This window comes from Ambystoma mexicanum, chromosome 8 (genome assembly GCF_040938575.1).
Source record: "Ambystoma mexicanum isolate Mex_15411 chromosome 8, UKY_AmexF1_1, whole genome shotgun sequence".
Lineage (NCBI taxonomy): Eukaryota > Metazoa > Chordata > Amphibia > Caudata > Ambystomatidae > Ambystoma > Ambystoma mexicanum.
Window position 1 is genome coordinate 127120148 of NC_090929.1, and position 20940 is coordinate 127141087.

The 20940-nt window shown below is 44.9% G+C and overlaps 1 long non-coding RNA gene across 1 annotated transcript in view; it reads right to left on the bottom strand.

The window, feature by feature from the left end:
- The window catches only part of LOC138473541 (uncharacterized), a 33189-nt gene extending 12930 nt beyond the window's left edge, over window positions 1-20259 (bottom strand). The window contains exon 1 of the long non-coding RNA XR_011268772.1: window positions 20138-20259. This is a non-coding gene — a long non-coding RNA (uncharacterized lncRNA). The remainder of the gene's footprint in view (window positions 1-20137) is intronic.
- Window positions 20260-20940: the final 681 nt, after the last annotated feature.

The following is a 20940-nucleotide window of genomic DNA, read 5'->3' on the forward strand; positions in this document are numbered from 1 at the left end:
GCATAGTGGCGCACGAGTTACCTGGTGTGAATCCCCACCCACCCACGCCTGATAAGGAAAGTCTTGGGGCAAACAAGTCAAAGGTCGGTAAGATTTTGAGTGTAACAAAAAGCGTTGTCAGCTTATGCCAGTGGCATATATGGGACAGTGTCCTACTAGTAGTAACCAGTGTTCCCGGGTAGTACCCAGAAGCGTTGTCAGCTTGTGCCGGTGGCATATATGGGACAGTGTCCTACTGGTAGTAACCAGTGTTCTCCTGGGAGTAGCCGCCTGGTGAGCTAAGGAGGGCTGGTTGCAGTAAACCAGTGGTGAGTATGGTAACAATGTAGATGTTTAGGAAAGTTTTAAGGAGAAGTAAGGTCCTAAGGTTTGGGGGCATTGATGGCAGCGGGAGCCACCATCAAAGCGTGGCGGAGTATCGGGGCGGTCCTAGCCAATGAGGGACTTCACGCTGCAGCTGCAGCGGCTCGGGATTGGCCGGGCTCGAGCCGATCCCTCGACGGGCACTGACTCCCTTACTTAGGCCTTTAGGCCAACAATCTCCTGGTCAGTGCCCCTGAGTGTCCTGCTGGTAGTACCAGTGTAGCTGGAATAACCAGCAGTTTTTGTCAGTTTGGCCAGTGGCTAAAGAGGTGACATGGTTCACCCGTATCTGACTGTTTGGCCAGTGGCTAAAGAGGTGACATGGTTCACCCGTATCTGACTGTTTTTTGTGATGTGGCTGGGACCATCCCAAGTTGTCTTGCTCCAAATAAACTGTGACCTTGTGTTTTCCAAAGAACTTTAAAAAAGTTGTCTGTGTATTCATTTCAATGTACTATTATTCTGACCTAAGGAGGTGGGGGTGTCCAATGGGGATCTCCCCGCTATGTTATCCACAGGCTGTCTCCTGGCGGGATTCATAGAACATGTGGCGCTACGGCCATTTTTATTTTATATGCTCTTCTACTTCCCCCTGTGTTCTTACGACTGTTTTGCGACTGTTTTGGCATGTGGTCTTTCATGGCGTTTTTCACCGAAATACAGAATATTTGTATTTGTTAGAAGGATTTATATATTGTCAGATTGCAAGAAATCTCTATAGCACATTAGTTGTGCAGTTCTTGAAAACCAAAAAATAAATATATATCTGTACCACCTAGAGCTGAGAAGGAATGTGGTCAAGGACTACATTTCAAAGCGGGTTCAAATCCTGTCTTTTCTGTTTACCCAAAGTATGTGATCCTGGGCCAACAACTTAATCTTACTGGGCTACATTTTGTATAAAATGTAACATGCATGCATGGGATTGCCAACATTAGCACTTACTTGCCGTTAGGTCCTCGGCATGCAGTTTCCAGGTTTGGTACAGCAGAATGCAAAATGAAGAGAGAGTACATTGTGGTACAATCGTATTACATCTCACTTTTGCATTCCATTTTACAAAAGTGTAAATGTCTCCTGCAAATTAGGCAGGTGATAAAAACAGGTGGATTCCATAGGAGGAAATGTACTTACCTTCCCATCTCCCACTCTGCTTGCAAAATGTAACAAATATGTCCTGGATTAGTAAAGTGAGGCCCAAAAGGACATGAAAAATGAACCCTCTGTGTCTTATCAGTAAACATTGGGACTCCCTATTGGGAGATAATCTGCAAACAGTGGGAGTTTCTATTGGGTCATTATGAGCAAACATTGGGAGTTCACCCTATTCGTAAAACGCCTCTATTAGAATAGGGGTACTTTAATGTTTTAGGGATACAATAGCATCGTCATGCTCCACTGCTAGTGCCCGCCTATGCTGTGACCAAGAATTGGGTTACTGTAGCAGTGGCCCTGCCACAGTTATGTAACAATATATTTAGAGACTACCCTTAAAATGAGGAGTTCACCCCGCCCCAATTAAAGGGCCACACAATATAACATGTGTCTGATACAGTCTAGCCCTGTCTATGACTCATATATAGCCACGTAGCTCCCTCCCCACGTGCCATCAATATGCCAAGAACCAGGCCGGGGTACAGAAAGGATATATATTTATGGATTAATGGGTCCAATTAATACTTTCACCAAATGATTACACAGGCCACCGTCCCTTTGGCACAAAACAAAGCTTAAATACAAAAACTCACTTTTGGGGATTTTACTTTTGGTTCTCAGGTACATGGAACACAGGCCAAACAAACAGTTCAACCCCCCGGTCCTTCAAAACCCCCTGAATTCCCAAATTAAACCTTACCTTGGAACATTACAATACCATGAGCAATAGTATTCCTTAATAAGTTTTAGATTTACAACCAACTGCAACCTTTTCCTATTTTCAACAGAAATTTCACACATACACTGCTTGGTATATTTAATTTCCCTGCACACTTGAAAATGCTAGCGGTTTTGAAAGCACAACTGATGTTTGATAATGTTTTGGATTGATAGAACCCTTCTCCTTCTCCCTGAAGCAATACAAAATCTTTATTCTATCAGGGTCACCTTCTCACTCTCAGGAGAGAGTGTGTATTTTTCACTTATGAACTACACTTTGTTTCATTTAGCAAAGCAGGTCTCTACCCAGCATCAGAAACCCAGACATTCAGTTACATTCAGGTGTCAGGCCAGGTAAAGGCCAGGTCTTGAGAAATGGTGGCAGTTAAGAATTTTGTTTTTAGACAAGGACACCCCTTCTCTTTAGGGAATTCTGGGGTTGACAAGGAAAGGAGGTGTACCTGATTACATTAATAAACTATAATTGCTATTCACACTGGGAGTGAGTTTTGTTAATTTTGAATTTTGGGCTCTAGCACCTTGAAGCGTCTCTTGTGCTAGATGGAATGACCAATAAACATCTCAGACCAAATGACCAGACAGACTCAAGGAATATGGCAATGTACTACTTTATTCTCAAAGTAATAAAGCAGGGCAAGCTGGCAGACATCGGACTGATGCCTGCACACTCCCGCACAAACTTGATTACACAGAGGTTTTATACCCCAATATGCGTCATCTATGATGTCATCCTACGTGGCAAATTGTAAAACCTTTTGACGGGAGGGATTGGCTAGGGGAACATATTTACTTACAGAACACATAGTGGTTAGTACACCATTGCCTGTCCCTTATCTGTAAGCCACGCATCTAACTACCTCTAAATACATATAATACTGATTATTGCAGACATAATGACAGCGGATTGGTCTATGCAACATTGTATAGCAGGTTGCCCCATAAACCCACTGATTGGTTAGCAATCTCACCCAATCTTGGACTTCCGGCTCGTTAGCAGCACATAAGCAAATCGAAACCCAGGTGCTTCAGTTACATGAGATACTCCCCACTTTTCCAATTAGTCCATCATCACTCATCAGTCCGACCATGAGCCAAAGTTTTCCATCTGTGTTTGACCTTGTAGCTTGCCCTCTGGTCTAATACACTCAAGTGAGTGTTAGCATATGACGATCTTCATCCACTGCCTAATGAATAGACCTTGTTTTAGACTTCTGAATCACGTGTGAAGAGACCACAAGTGTTGCCATGTCAACCTCTTATTTACTGCCATTTGATTCAATTATGATAGGTCTCGTTGTTCCTCTTGGCCTCTAGAGACTTGCTCACTCCATCTTGTATAGACTTTATTCACTTTAAATTGTCGAATACTTGGCTCTTGCAGATGTTTTCTTCTTCTTTAATCCAAGAGAAATATGTCTCATGCACATGGTTTATCCATCTGCCTCCCTTTGTACCTTGCAGCTATTTCTTAAAAATAGAATCCTTGTTTCCAGTCTGACATAGGGGGTAATTCATGGATTATTTGCGCCGAATAAAACGGGATTTGTGCGCCATTCTGACCGCAAATCCCCATTTGTTAAACAGGGATTTGCGCCCAGAATGGCGCACAAATCCCATTTTGTTTTGGCACAAATAATCCATGAATTACCCCCATAGACTGCTCTTTGTTTTGCACACAAAGCTTTTTTCCAGCATCTCCTCCCTCTGTAACCTTGGTCTGTTCTCTGAGGTAGCTGGGTTGAATCTTAACACAAGCCGGCGTCCATCTTCCAATTATGGCCGGCCTAGCCACGTTATATATTCCTCTATAGCAAGCTTCTACATGTCTCATCTACCTTGCGTTACTGCGTATTTACACTTATTGGTCTGCAAGTTATTTTATCTTCTTTTGCATGCATGATTACTCTTTTATTTCATAGATTTTTCCCTTATTGCTTTTAGTTACATACTCACTCTTAACTATTTTCATATGGTTTCAGTTTGTCTTTGCATGTCTTCTTCATGACATCACTCTGCTCCATGATGTCCAATGGTGCATGCTGCCGCCTTCCACAAAATGTCCTTCCACGCTTTCAGTGCGAGGATACATTCGATGCGGTTGTCTGAGTGCATATTGTCTCTCATGCACTTGATGCATTATAGGGACAACACATTGATTCCCATATAGGGCTCTTCTTCTACTGCTATGATGGTGGTGAGGGGATGGGAGTTGGGGAAAATGCATCTACTTGCTTTTGAATTATTATTTATCAAAATATACTAAGGGTCTACGTCCATACCCCCACACATTAACTTAGGCGAAGTAGTTAAATCAAACAAATCGGAACACTTTTTCAGTTAGACACATTACTTACATATAATGTCTCTGGGACTGGTGCTCAGGGAAGGCATCACCATTTCTGGAACCTCGCTTGAGGAAAACAGGGATCTGGTCAGGCTCTTCAGTCATGGATAGGCACTAGCAATCATCCCTCTATTTTGCTCTCCTTGCAAAGATCCTTGCCTCTTTAGTCTTTTCCAATTGCTGTCTCCCAGGCAATGTTAGGTTTGCAGCATTTCTTCAATAGTTGCACCCAGATGATGTTTAGGCAGCTCTCCGCTCCATGGCTTGTGCCTCCACTTTTTAATTTCAAAGCCACACCTCTGAAATATTAAAATTAGGAGGTGCTAGCTTATTAGCCCTGAATTTTAATTGGATCCCTATGGTCCTCTCCACCCCCAAACCCAGTCCCTCCCAGTGGATAGGGACCTGGAGTTATGTAGTTGAATTGATGGGAGGGATGAATCCACCCACTGGAGCTTTCATTTTACAATTTTAGATTTATCTCCTAAAAAGTCACTACATGGCAACTTTCTTCATTTTACAAGTAAACCTAACAACATATATATTTTTGGGATCCTCTAATCATGCTATTCATAATGAAGTAACTTGTGTCCCAGCAAGAGATTGCAGGTGTGAACAGATGTTTTTCACTGTTTGTACAGAGATTATAATAGTTATGAATGTGAAATGTTCTACCCAGATATCTTATTTATTAAGTTATCACATCCCTGAATCTCTGCTTTGTGACATTTTCTGGGGAGTTAACAATACTTTTTTAACTCCCCAATGTCAAGTTTTGATTAGGGTTACCTCAATAACTAAATAGCTTAAAAAAAACATATCTAGTCACATATACAAATTTCTCTTGGACCCTGCAACAATGTATGACTTGTCAGACCAAATATATCATTTGTGTCATTGTCTACCCTTTTAACTTTTGGTACAAAGTCATGACCACAAAGGGCAACTGCTCCCATATTAATGAACACTGATCAAAGATCAGAATGGCTCAGGCTCAAGCTCTCCTGGTCAAGCACTTTTTTGAGAAAAGGCACTCAGTAGGTGACCTGCGGTAGTTCATATTAGAAGCCATTTGCCCTGATATGAAACACGTTTCCATCATACGCAGGTTATATAAACTAGAGCAGCATTGGATTCGTAGATTAGACACACATAACTCTGGTTTTAATGAGACCATTAATTGGTCCATCCATTCGACTTTAATGTGACTTTTACTTTAAAGTGATTTTTTTCACTTTATGTGCTTTTCTGGCTGCTATTAGCACCTTTCACTTTACATGAAGGCTTCTGCTGCCTCTATGCACTCTCAGTAATGTAGACTCACCCTTGCATCCATGTGTGCAAGGTGGTCACAGATGTCCAATCCCTGTGACCTTTCTGTATTTGTAAATAGATTTATTTGCCATCTGTTGGGGCCTTATTCTCATTCTTTCATCTTAAGTCCCTGAGTTTTCAAACTCTGGACTCCATTCCAAGATGGCAGCCGACTTTCAGTATCCACCATGCTCATATGTACTTACTGTTTTTCTATGTCAATTTGTGTCAATCCTTTGTTTTACCTGCACAGCATCTGTCATAACTTTCCGAGCACAAACGTACTGGCACCTTTCAAGCAACGGCATGAATCGTGGCTTTGACAAAGCATCTAGGGACACTGGCACCCGTACAAGACAGTGCCTGCAAACATACACCTTGACATAAGTCCCATAGATAGGTGGTCATCGGGGACTGCGTCCATTCCCTCCGCACGGGTGTCTGCCCAGATATATATGTGTCGGATATACACAGTGACAGGCACAAACCTTCTGGCACTGTGTACCTCTTCCCTTATCGTCGGTGACAGCACAGGGCTGCACTGGTGTTTAGACCCAGGGCCACATGACAGCCTCTTGGCTTCTTCATTTAGGTGATCTTGCACAGTCATATCCAGTTTATAAACATTATTGCATTATTGTGTTTTATACCCTTGTGGATGTGGTTCACTTCTATAGCTTGGCTCTCTTCATCATCTGTAACACAGAAGCTCATGTCACTCCTAGGCTCTATGTATTAATTATTGATACAGTACATTCTCTGAATGCCCTATAGAAGTTTTCCCTGGCATATCTCTAGATGCAGTGCTAGTCAGTCCACATTTGACGGTGGGATTGCATCTTCAAATTAGACAGAAACCATCTCCATTCAAAATGAATGTAATGCTTCAAACCCTCTTCTTCAGGTACTTGATTCACACTTTATCATTGGCTGTTTTGCCTATTGAGTACAGGTATCTGGCATTCACACACCTACACTATTGGATCTGTCTTTTTCGGTATCTACTGTTGCTAGGAATCACAGATGATTTAAAACAACCTATGCACCGTTGCATGCTGCAAGGACTTTTCTTGATCACGTCCTGAGGAGAGCTGGGTCCACTTTTTTGTTAAAATTTGAACCCCTTCATTTGCATGAAACTTAAGTACTTCAGTCAATGACACACAATTCTGAAAGTTGTTTTACCCACTCTGTTTCGACATAGACTCTCTTTTCAACAAGATTGGTTGCTATTAAATTGTATTAGACAGATGTAATTTCTGGAGTAAGTTACACTCTAAATTTCAGTGTATATATTTATTATTTCTTGTCTGCATGGTTACACGTTTTGCTAATTTCTCTGTATTGTCTTAATTTATGAGGAGAAAAAAGGGAGGGACACAAACTGCTTCCTACTCCTGCGTTGTGTGCGAAAAGACATACATCACTCAATCTCTAAACCAAGCTGAAGCACGACAGGGTTGCGGGCAGAAGACAACTTATTTAACCAAAAAATGGGCCTTTTTTCAAAAAAGAGAGTTAGTGTGAATCATAGGAGCCTGCAGGGTACAGAACATTTTTATTAACCTGTCTTCATTAGGTTCCTATTCATCAAAGTATAGAAAAGTGACTCACTATTTGAGACACCACTTCACATACAAAACAAGTGTAACATATAACATCTGAATCAAGACATAACTGTATGTATACAGTTTTAAAATGTATCACCACATTGGGTGGGTGAGAAGCCACTTAAATCACATATCGTTCTTTCTGTATCACTCAAATTTCTGACCACTTTCAGAATTAATGTTTTTTGAGGTTTTTTCTTAACCTATCTCCTCTCAGGAATACTACTGGGCAATGGATGAAGCTGCAAGATTATCATGTCAACGGGGTGCGTTTCGGCCCCTGTGGCATGAGATAGACCGCATCCATCCATGATCTTCTCCTTTAGTGGTGTCGGCCTTCATCAGGACGGGGAGTTAGTTATCTATTGAGCTTCTGTAGTCTTTAACCCATGTGATACTTCTCTTCTTTCTTTATATGGATGGTGAGCGAAGCAGGGACAGAGGGAAAGTCACATGTTAATTGTAGTTGACTATTATGGCCTCTTTAAATCCTGATACATGGAAAATTAATTCTTGCTAAGTATCAGGCTGGTGTTGTTGGTCAACCTGAGGTTTTTGTCGGGTCTCGATGTTGGATGAGCTCCTCGTACAACTCGTGTGTCTAATGCTCCGTAGTTCGCGTTCCTCTCAGCTGCTTACTATTCTCTCAGCCGTGCTCAACCTCGGGCTGCGCAAGCTTGAAAACTAGTTGTCTTAATTTATTGAATATTTTTATTTATTTTGTGAAAGGTTTTTCCTTTTTTGTTTTCTTTAAAAAAAAAGTGTTTTTCAGTTTTTTTATATGTTTATTTTACAAGGCAGTCACAGTGTGATTTACTTGTATTATTAAGAAATTGATCAACAAATAACCTGTTGATTTGATTATTACAATATTACAATTTGTATTAGATCATCACACTTAAATGTGTTTCATATATATTTGTGTATGTTTGTTGGGCTTGCAACTTTATAAATTGATAGATAGATATATACATCAATCTTTGTAAACATTTTTTTAAAAGGTGTTATACATGTACTTGCAGGCAGTAGACCCTTTTGTCCTTTGCTAAGATATATCAATAAATAGGCCTATTCAGCAGCTTTTTAGTCATAGTTGAACCATTGCGGGGCGACATATGATTTTTGAGAAAATGAACAACTACGATCGTTCTTTTAAACTAATGGGAATCATCAAATATATTATGCAGATCCTGAATTTCATTTTACAGTTTAAGTTTAATTTCTTCTTGCGGCATCTGTTCCCATCTCTGCTGCTCTCTTGTTGTAGCCTGCAATGACCCCATCAGTATTTCTTGTCTCAGGGCTAATGGTCATCTTATTGCTTATCTCAAAGAACAGGCCCCAATAAAATCCCTTCCCGGTCACTTCTTGAGTGCTCTGAAATAGAAAATTAAAGTAATGCCTCTAGAAACAGACACATATTTGTGAAGGTTACATTTCCTTGAGCACATTAAGTATTTTTAATATAAGTGCATCTTGCTGCCACTTGTTCATTTTCTCATCATGATATGTTCCCTTTGGCAACTGAAATTGTAACTCCATTTGTTTATTATTTCAGCTGCAAAGTGCACCCACTTCCATGATCGCAGTTTCTGTGTTTGCTAATGCCACGCTTTCCATGTAGGAAAATACTTTAATTTTTCTTGGTTTTATCAATCACATGCTAGGACCAATCAGTACATGCATTTCTCTTTATTTCAAACAGCCTTATGATATGTGGAAGATGCAAATGAAATACTGCCTTTCCAGTTTGCATTAATTTCAGCAAGTTTTCAATGCAATGCAATGTATAGGCCCAGTGTGGCTAATGTAGTTTCCTTCATAGTGGGTGAAATATTTCCCAGTTACATGCTACTTTAATTAACAGGAGGATGTATGTATATATTCTCCAGCTAGACAGGTCACTAGAGATTCTAGAATAGCACAGACTGTGGGAAAACCTACATTAATGTCCTCATATGCTGCCACCCATCACCAGAGTAGCTTGGGCCAGGAAGAGCTCTTCCCCACAGTAACATTAGTCAAACCTGTTGCTATGCCCTGTAATTATGGTAGGTTGTTGGGCCTTGTTTGGAGCAATGTCTGCTGTTTCATGGTGTTTTGGTGTTGCAGGTTCTGCAAGAGGTGGAATATGGGACAAACATAGCAGTAGAAAGAGCAGAGGAAAATTGCTTTGTTGCAATGCTGTTGTTTGCCGATCTGAAATGCTAGAGCTCTGTGTGCTGCATGTTAGATTTTTGCAAATTGTGTCTAGCGGCCACTAATGTACACTCCATGTCATGTAAAATGTTTGTGGTTTTCTGTGGTGCCTGGTAAAAGGGTGTCTAAGGAGAGTGTGGAGAGTTGCATTTTTAAAAATATATATATATATATTTGCATTTTTAAAGCACTCACACAGCCCAGGGGCATCGAGGCGCTATTACAGGAATATATCTTAGTTGTGTATTCATAACGTGCTTATTAACCCGAGGTTTCTAAGCGTGGACCCGGGGATCGAACCAGTGTTGCATAGTGTTGTCTTGTTTCCAAGGCAAGCATGGTGCCGAGCTATCCTCCCAGGACACATTGGTGTATCTGTGGTGGGTTAGTATGTTGGTTAGGGGAATTTAGTCTAGAAACGTGTCTTGGGGTGGTATACATTCCATTGTATTAACCTGTGTTGTTTGGGTTTGGACTTGTGTGTTGAGATGTGTTGTCGGGTAAAGATGTTTTAGCTGTTGTTTTTTGGGCCATAGCAGGTGGCCCACTGACAGCTCAAGGTTGAGAATTGGTTGTTTCTCTAATAGAGATGCAGCGTGCGGTTGTGGTGATTTTGTCCCTATGCCCAGGGTAACTAACAAGGAATTTAAGTACAACGGATTCAAGTGCATCCCCTCGCGAGCTGCCAGGGACATCAGAGTTGAGAGCTACGCAACTGTTGCTAACATAATTTACTGAAAACAGAACACTTTAAGTTCCCACATATGGGAAAAAACAGTACACTTTAAGTTCCCACAAGTTGGAGAACAGAACACAGTCAAGCCTGGAAGAAGACGTTGTGGTCGAAACACGTGTCGGCTGTTTTCACTTTCATTAAAATATTCCATTCATCTAAACTTAACGTGTATGCGCAGTGTGGTTGTGAATCCGCCATGTTTCCACAAAACCATTCTACATATCACACACAAACCTTGGTCACACATCAACAACCACAGAAGAACCACAGATAACCACGGTTTTTCACTTATCCAACAGAGATGCTCCCCAGAGTCTCCAGTCTTTAAGTAACAATAACCTACTACAAGGGCCAGCATGCCATATGAAAAGCCAGGACCCTCTGAAAGCGGACAGCCATGTAAACTTTTCAGTATGTACCTCCTTTTGGGGGCCATGAAAACATTTCCCAGGGTATGCTCAAGCAATGTCAAGGGATTGGGGTTTACAAACGTTCGGCAAGACATTGCAAGTTCCAGAGGGCCCTGACTGGTCTCCAGCTGCAGCAAGCGCAGCATGTAAAAGTCCCCTCCATCACTCCCACCCTCTATCCATCTCTTTATCAATCCCCCCGGATGTGAATCTAACACTCTTAGCAGCATGAAAATGTTTTACAGTGGCATATATTCAGCATACATTCTTTGGATGGATCACAGAATTGTCTTTGGGCACACCTAACATAAAAGGTGGGCAGCACTGGCATATTTTGTTGAGGCAACTTCCAGCATGTGGCCGCTTTGGATGACACTGAGGGGCTGATTTTCACAAATGTTTTGAAATGGGAAAGTCCCATTGGAAGCGCTTTTGGAAATCCGGCCCTGAGACGACTAGACGATAAGAACACGAACGAGATGCACTAAATCTAGACGAAGACAAATTTATGAACGGCTACTGTGGTCATGTTCCTAACCTGGACACATTTTTTTTTTTTAGTTCTCTTAGATGTAAGTCTTTAAAATCTTTTGTGGGGAGCCCTTTAGCCCCACTCAAAAGGGGTGTAAAACAGACCCACAATTTCAATACCACACCTTAGTGCTGCACCTTATTAAATTGCTGAGAGCCGCCATTGGACATAAGTCTGCTTGAAATGTGATACATCACTTTGAGGTGGTAAGATAGCTCAGCGTTTGAGCGTTTGTTGCTGTGATCTGTTTTTGATCTGCAGGACACAGGTCATCCTTGCGAGGTCGATAAAGTGAGTACCAATTTCGATTGGGTAATAATAATGTATGTGATTATAGGCTATGTAAAGCGCTTTGGTTCAAAGCACTATATAAAGGAGAAAAAAGGTGTGTGTGTCTCATCTTATATACTTTCCTCAAATTTCCAGTGAGATGATGGAGGTGTATTCTGAACCCAAGGGCAAAGCACCGGGGACGTAATTTAGGGGTCGCCAGAGGTTGCAACTGCGACCTCTGAGGTCTCCCTTGCGACCTCTAAAAAACAAAAATCTTTTTTTTTTTTTTGTAATGCAAGCTTCTGGGCTGTGGCCAGCACCATGTGAGTCTTTGCTTCTGGAGTGGCTGGCTTTCTTGTTCAGGCCCCTTAAAAAAAAGAAAAATAAGAACAGGAGGGCCACAAGTCTAACACTTTCAGCACCGACCCTAAATAAGAAAGAATAGGAATACCAAATAATGTGTCTTTCTGGAATTCTATCCAATAATTGCTAGACTCATTAAAGGTTTATTTCAGGTACACTTCAGGGGGTGAGTCACTGGTTTAGTCTGTTCTTAAACGCCTCAACTCAGCCTTTCATCCTTCCGAGGTCGATAAATGAATACCAACACAGGTTGGGTGATATTGGGAGTATATTTTTTCTATATAAAGCGCTGTATAATAACACATCATTATCATTTGGTCATGGATGTCTGCTTGCATTCACAGTAATTTGGTAATATGGGCCTATACACACTGTTCTTAACGATACATATGGCGATCCATTCTTGTATGAAATTTACATCACATTATAGTGATATTGTAACCATATTTTTTGTAGTGTACAATGCTATGTGATGCCACTTCCTGTTTTGTCAACTGGTGAAAGGTCGTGTTCCATCGCTTCCCGTGATATCACTTTGGGGTGGGGTCAAATGACATCACTTACTGTGATGTCATCAGGGTCAAGGGTCGTGTGATGTCACTTCCGCTACCCCTGGCATTTTGGTGAAATGACGTCCCTGCAAAGCACTTGCGGGTAAAACGGATAAGCCGCATTTTGTGAAATGATGGTTGTATGTGTTGTGCTGTGGGAAGTTATTGTTGTGGGCACCTCAAAGCAAACACAGCGAAAAGAACACGCATTGGCAAACTCCCTTTGCAGGGCTGGCGCGCTCTCTACTGTGTGCAGAAACAGCGTCAGAAAACGGCATTGTGTTCAGGTCCTTCTGGCTTCCGCTGTAACATTGTATGATTGGGTGCAGCTCCGAGACCAGTTGTTATCAACACACACACGGCCATACACTAGGAATACCCTCCTGGCCTCTCCAGGTCAATATCGACGCTCTGGATTGGAGAATACGTGTTATGTTGGATTGTGCAGTATTGTTTAGATCTGGCTGAACATATTCGTATGTAATATGCTACAAGACGTGTGCAACTCAATAACACGGGCTGCAGACTCAGATCCGGTCTGACGTTTTGCCATTACTGAATTATATAGTGCTTCGTGGCGGACTCCTCAGCTTCTAAGAGCTCTACCCGCCTACCGGAGAGCATATTACACTGATCAATAATTCGCATTGTTACTCAAACTGTAGGGATATGTAAAGATATGCATTAGGGGCTTCGACAAAGTTCTTCGGGCGGGAAGTAGCCCCCTACATCAGAATCTCTTTCTAGCCGGACATCCGGTCAGATAGCTCAGCGGGTTTGCGTGCATGCTGCAGAGATCGGTGTGAAGATGGTCTGCACCCTCTCTATCCTTTGAAGAGAGCCCCACTGAGCAAAGGCATTGTCAGAAGCGGGTGTTGCACGCGGTATAAGTGGTCGATAGTGTTATGACAATTATCATACATGGAATTACAAATATGTCCCTGCACGCACGTCATGCTCCCGCGGATTGTGTCCCCCAGGTGCCGTTATTTACATTTTGGGTGCATACGAGCAGGGGGCAAGGGGTGGAGGGCCATGATGGGTCTGTGTTATAAGCAGCTGACCCCCGTCTCCCCGGGGCCTTGTTAAATGCGCCGAACATACGCAGGGGGGAGAGGGGGGACAGACTTGAGCGGGGCGAGGTCCCGCAGGAAAAGGCGACACGCCATTCAGTCCCACATATTAATGTTTTGGGGGGGCAGGTGGGAGGCGGGGACACGGGGGGGTGGATGAATGCGCCATCAGCAGTTCAAGTTTATCGATTCTCTTCGCAATGACATGTGTTGCCAGGTGTTTGCCACCGGCGATGAACTCTGTGCCCACTATTTAATTTTCATTTAAATTTATTAGGCGCGCTCAGGGCGAAAGAGACGATTTGGACCAGTTACGGTCTTTGAAATAAAGAATTGTTCCTTAAAATCGTGGCGTTTAAAAGCTGTGCGCGGCGTGCTAGCAGACCATAAAAGTACAGATTATAATATAAATGGCTAACGATTGAAAAGGAGATTATAAAATCGCCTAATTAAATAACGTTCAATTCGTCAACCTCTGAAGGATAAAAAAAAGGGCGGCGTTTGTTCTTCAAAGGCTGTAGTTTGCGACATTGACTCTTCACAAGTTTACGTGGAGCGGGCGCCCAGTCCACTGAGTTATTCTGCAAATCTAAGGCATTGGTTCAGAAATAGACTTTTAAAAAACAACAGCCATAGCGCTCAGCGGCGATCCAGCTCACTCTGGGCGCTGTGAGAAAACGCGTCCAGTGTACGAACGTGTATCCTGTTCCTGGCTGCGCCGGTGCCATCTCGTGCCCATCCCGCGCGTGACATTAAGGTTAACAAAAACGTAAAGAGATGTTTGCCGGTAAAAAGGTTTGCCACCCGGGATAGCGCGCCCACGCCTCGCGTTTAGGGGCGCCTCAGTGCGTCTTTGGTCTGCGAGGTCCCTCCTAGAACTCCCCGAAGATGCGAAGTCGCGGAAAGCGGACCCCGTTTGGGGTGCAAACTGGACAGAAGCCGAGCTTCCAGCCAGTGAGTGGCATCGGGGGGTTCTTGGTGGCCCCGAAAGATCGTGTATGTTTCACCGCTCCTGAAATGTCGTCCTTGCTTCCGCCGACTCCGTTTTCTCCGGCGCCGAGCTCCGACCTTTCGCTACACAAGCACACACACACACTGACACACACGCACAGACACACATGAATACATTTCCCGCAACAGGGGACAGGAGCGTTCTTTGCGGGAAGGCATGTTTGCTGATAAACATCGCAATTCCAGCCAATCCAGGTGCAGTTTAGGTTTTTTTAAACTCATTTTTAAGCGCTGCTGTGTGATTGGGTGCTTTTTTTCCCTCCTGAGTTTGGAAAATGTTTCCACATAATAAGGAGAGAGGGGTGGTGATGGGGGGAGTAGGTAGGCGAGGGATGAGAGAGACCGGCCCGGCTCCCCTGAAAAGAATTCTCGCCCGGGCCGGTCTAGACCGGGGTGCCCCGGAAATGCCACCACTCGGCAGGCGGGCACTGGAGCAGCCCCCACCCCCTCCGGCGGGCACTCGGGCGAGTCTGTGTTTTTATAGGGTCCTCAGGGGGTGGGGGGCGAGCGCTGGGGGGATCCGTCTGCGGGCCGGCCTTCTCGCCACATCCCCTAATAACATCCGCATTCTTGTCTCTCACAGAGGTATCCGGTGGCCGTGCGGACAGACGCGGCCAAGGCGGCCCGGACCGGCCGGGGCTTCCGAGCTGGCCTTCCTCCCGGGACGGGGACCCATCGCTGTGGGGTGCCAGACAGGCACGCTCTCTCTATTCTCTGGCACATTATAACAACACTTGGGTTTTTCAAAGCGACAACTATATATACACTCTAACATTTACATACAATATGCACACACTCGTCTATGTGTCTGGGTGTTACTAAATTGTGTGTGTGTTTTCTCTCTCTCTCTCTCTCTCTCTCTCTCTCCCTCTCTCTCCACCCAATGAAACAGCTGTGCAATGCCGAACTTATACAACATTTTAGGCCATATAATTGTAATCTCATTGGATAAAGGTCTCTGAGAGCCAGTGCAGAGGCTCCACCCATCACATATACTCATTTAAAAAAAAAACTGCGCGCGTGCGCGTGTGTGTGTATATATATATATATATATTATTTTTTTTTTCAGGCTGCTATAGCTATTCTCATAATGACACAAGAAGCCAGAAGAACTATTTACTTGTAGATATGCATAGGGGAATATATAACGCACATGAGTGTGGGGGAGGAGCGGCGCGCGTGTGCGTGCATCTGACGTTGTGGTGAGCCGCAAACATTGCGTGTGATCTGAAGATGTGAGATTTTTCTTAACCATGTCGTGAGCACGGTGCTCGCAAATGCATACCCACGCGAGAAAGAGCTCGAGGGCCTATTTCCGCGTATATTATACGTGGCTCATTGCGTGTGTGCGGTAAAATGCATTTTGGTCACGCTTAGCAGAAAGGAACTCGCGAAAGGGAGATGCGGTGCGCAGTCTGAGCGCAAGTCGCGCAAGAGGAGCGGGCAGAGCTGCCCCCGAAACGTGTATTAATTGCTTTGTGTTTGAATAGGCGGCCCTTTTTGTGGCATTTGGTTTGTAGAGTGTCTGGTGAAACCCCCCGAATTCCCCCCCACCCCCCCGCATCCCCACTGGCGTGGCAGCGCCCCTGCAGCCGCAGACGACCCGTGCGCGGCCATTCTGATCACGTAACCGGCAGCACGCGGGCTCGCATGTATTATGCGCAGGAAACAGGCGCGCCTTCATTAAAGGCGTATTATTCAATGATATCAGATTGCTTAATTACCGGGATCAATACGGGGTTTATTCCCCCCGACAAACACGGCATTGCACACTATTGCGCCCATTAACGGTGCCACCTGCACAGAAAAAAAGAAGAGGGGTAAAAAAAAACAGCATTATCCCCCACCAGCCGCATCTCCCACCTCGTGCCCTTTAATTTAAGCCCCCTCGAGTGCCCGGGCGAGGCGCCCCTCTACTTCCAGGCGCACAAAAATGCAGACGCTCCCAAAACACGCGTATAATTTGATTTTAATGAACCTGTCGGCTAAATAAAGCGGAGACGCCGGCTCCTTCCTCGTCATCTGCGCACGCCGACTCAAGTAGCAATTAGCAGCGCCCTTAATGAATTAACCATTGCTGGTGCAGGGGGTGTGCCAAGGCGCCCAGGCCTCCTGCCATAGGCCCAGCCCAGGTTCTCGCGCTTAAACTTGACTTCCCGGCGCCCCTGCGGCATCTATGGGACGACGCGCACACCTGAGCGCAGGCGTGCAGAACATCGCCCGGGCCACTGTGGGCACTATATTACGCGGGCAGCACCTATTGCGTAACATGGGTGTGCTTACCGCGCTGAAATCCGGCCCGAAGCACCTGCAAGCGCGTGCCCCTCCTCGCACCCTCACACCCCCCTCACCCTCCACACTGGAGTCTCAAACAACTTCTGTCGACCTAAACACGTTCGCAATACTCACATCCCCCAAAATAAACACCGTAAAGTCGGTGGCGCTTCAAGTGCAGGAGAAATGGGTGAAATACGCATGCGTCGGTAAGTTCGTGTGTAAAATAAGATAACATAACAAAACAAGTCAACAAAACATCCCTGTGATAATGTTAGATTATGTTATGCTAATTGGACGTACTCCACTCATTCTCTAGCACAAAACGTATCATAACGTATTATACCGTAACACAACATTACTTATAACATGACGTATATCCTAACATATCGAAGTGCAAAATAAGATAACGTAAAATAGGATAAAATAACGCACGAGAGAACCAAACACAGCACGCCACAATACAACATAGCGCAACACAACTGTAACGAATATACTTCTGAACATTCTAGAGTGCAGTGAGAATGCACTTATTAAAATACTTTTGTTGAGCACGCCTGGTTCGTGCACACAGTTAGCGTGCGTGCCCTGGGACTAAAATCTTCCTAAAGGCATTTCCGTAAAAGCGAATGCAGGGGGGCGGGGCAGGACTAGGTGAAATGTAGGCCTTGGTAGCGCAGTCGCAACCAATGATTGTTCTCTGAATCCCGGGCAGGGGTTACACACCGCATCCATAGTATCGGGCCTCTGTCCTTCCGAGTGATCGGGGCGCGTGCACTTTTGTGATCAGGGCTTGTGAAACACTCCTCGCACCCGTGCAATTCTGCCTCGCTGGAGGAGTTAGTACAGGAAACCCCCGTGTACTGAGAACAACAGAGAAAAGGCGATGCACACTTTCCTATGGAAGGTGTTCATCCAACCACTGCCAACACACACTTACACCCACCCAACCCATTCACAAATGCACCCCAACAACTCCATCCATCCACCCAACCCATTCATCATTCACACCAACTTCTCCATCCATCCATTCACCCTTAACTCTCCATACAACCAGCCATGCATCCATCCACCAACCCAGCCCATTCATCCATTCACACCAACCACTCCATCCATCCATTCACCCTAAACTCACCATCATCCAGCCATCCATCCGTCCACTCATCCACCCAACCCATTCATCTATTCACCCCAACATCTCCATCCATCTATTCAACCATCCACCAAACCAACCCATTCACCCCAATCTCCACATCCATCCATCCGTAACCCATTCCACCATTCACCCCAATCTCTCCATCCTTTCATTCACCATAAACTCTCCATCCACCCAACCTATTCATGCATTTACCCCAACCTCTTACACCATCCATTCACCCAGCCCATTCATCCATTCACACCAACCTCCCCATCCATCTATCCACCCAATCATCCACTCAACCCAACCTCTACACCCATCCTCCCAACCCATTCATCCATTCACCCCAACCTCTCCATCCATCCACCCAACCCATTCACACACTCACCACAACCTCTCCATCATCCAAACCATTCATCCATTTACCCCAACCTCTCCATCCATCCACCCTAAACTCTAAATCCAGCCAGCCATCCACCCCCCATCCATTCTCTCCAAGCCTCCCATCCATTCATGTATCCATCCATAAACCCGCCCCAGCCCATTCGTCCATACTCCCCAGCACTTCCACCCCAAAGAGATGGCCTGTGTTGGGTTGATGTATTGCGAGACTGCTGAGCCACCTGAACTATCCTTGCTTAAAGAATGATTAATCTCATAGATATAAATATTTAACTTCTATTTTGAAATCCTAAATATATGCATGCACCTAAAGGGTAGAACGCATTCACAGTATTGGAAATGTATTTTCATCCAGTATATACATATATACACCCACACACACACATCTGTCGTTGTAGCTCTCTCTCTCTAGATTTGCATAACATAGTTTTATATATGTGTGTGCATTAACTGTGCCTATATGTATAATGCGTATATATGCTAAAGCTGCTCCGCCAAAGCCCCGCCACCGTGCCACAGCCGCAATTGGTACACACTGTTGCTCCAGTGCTCCTGGCAAGGGGGACGCACTGGTTTAACCCACCTTGTGCCGGTATTCAGTAAACCTTTCGAGAATAAGGCGACGACTGGGCGTACAGCCTTCCCGCGTCATACAAAATAAAAAAATACGGAATTCACACCGTGAACAACCACCCTCCGCGCCCCCCACCCTTGGGGGTTCCGAAGGCGTAATCCATCTGCCACGCTCTTTGCCTCCTCGGCCCTGCCTGCAGGCCTGCAACCTGCGCAACTTGCCCTGAAAATCAGAGTTTAACGTGTATCCACACCAATAATCCTGAGAGGTTGCCCGGCTCAGCCGCTGGGTCCAGAGGGGAAACAAGAAAAGCTGCATTGTACATTTTACTGGGAATAACATTGAGAGCATTTTTTTATAAGTATATATATATATATATTAAAAAATGATATTTAAATATTCCTCTGGACCTGCCTTCCTTACAAACACAACCTAGGCAATGAGTCCAGGCCCCGAGGTCTCCGCAGCAGCTGCTTCGAGGACACCCCCACCGCAGCCTCCCGCCCCCCCCCCCGTATGATAACGCTTGTAATGTGATATGCAGTGACAGAATGCCTGACAGTTACCCACGATGCGGGGAAAGTCGCTCAAAGGACAGAAGCGACATTCGGATAATTAGCGCCCATTGGCCAGTCAATCATGCAAGGAGGTGGGGGGCTGGGGTGGGGGGGGGGACAGAAGGAAAAACATAACGGGACAAAAGGGAGGGCCTGGACCGGTGCGGGAAGAGGGGATTAGCGGGGTCGAGGCGATCTAAACGGCTCCAGGGGCCACTCATTGTGGCAGCAGAAGGCGAGCGCTGCCTGCCGGCCTGACTGTTCCATCCCAGAAAGCGTTAACACACAGGGTGTGGGGGTGGGGGGGATTGAGGAATCAGTAGGGGGATAAGGGGACACAAAACATGTTCATTAAAAAAAACTCTTTGAAAGTTGGCAAAGGGCACCCGTCAGTCCCTTCCAAGCTTTTGAAAAAAAAGCATTTTTTTGTAAAATCCCTTTTAAAAAAAAAAATGTTCACCGTGTCAATTAAATTGGTTCGAAATTTTTTTTTAAAAAATGCACTGTATATACTGACCGTGTTCCGTGTTAAATAAAGGTAGAAGCGCCGGCATCTTAGCCTCTCTGTGAACGCTTCCCCGCAGCTGCATTAAAATACCGCCGCCTGCGCGCAGCCCGGGAAACCAGTGGACGAGCGCTGCCAAACGCGCGCTGATTTTATGCTTATTTTCCAGCAGCTCTGAAACGTGTTACGTTTTACGATTCGCGCGCCAGTCTCACTGTTCGCACTCTAAAAAAAAGGGGTATTAAAAATAAAAGTGAACTAAACTAAACCGCCCGACGCGCCAAATACCTGCACTTCACCAATAAATGTCAGTCAAGATAAAAAAAAATCAATAAACGTGTTTGCACAAAAAAGTGTCTTCTCGTGCGCTCCGATTTGCACACATGCCCGAATTTGTGTACACAGCCTCCTGTACCAGCGATGTGACAAGCAACAACGTGTACAGCAATTTAGAACAATACACAGGAATGCGTTTCTGAGTTTACTAACGAGGTCACCCAGAGTCGTTTCACAAAGAGAAAAACATAAAACGGGCTTTTTTAATAATCTCGCTGAGATAAACAAAGCAATATTCATGCAGTGGTAGCCGAATCGCAGTCATTCATCAAAAGTACACAATTAAAAAAGAATGTCACAGAGGGTTGGGAAGCGCGCGGCCCGGGCGGGGTGGGGGCCGCTGTGAGGCGGGGGCGTGGGTCCCTTCACAGCCCAGATCCCGCAGACAGCAGCAGTCGCCGCCTCCTCCTCTGCTGCCGCTTAATGAACGCGCCCCTTCCTGGCCGGGCCGGGCGGGCAGGAGGTGCCGGGCTCTGGGG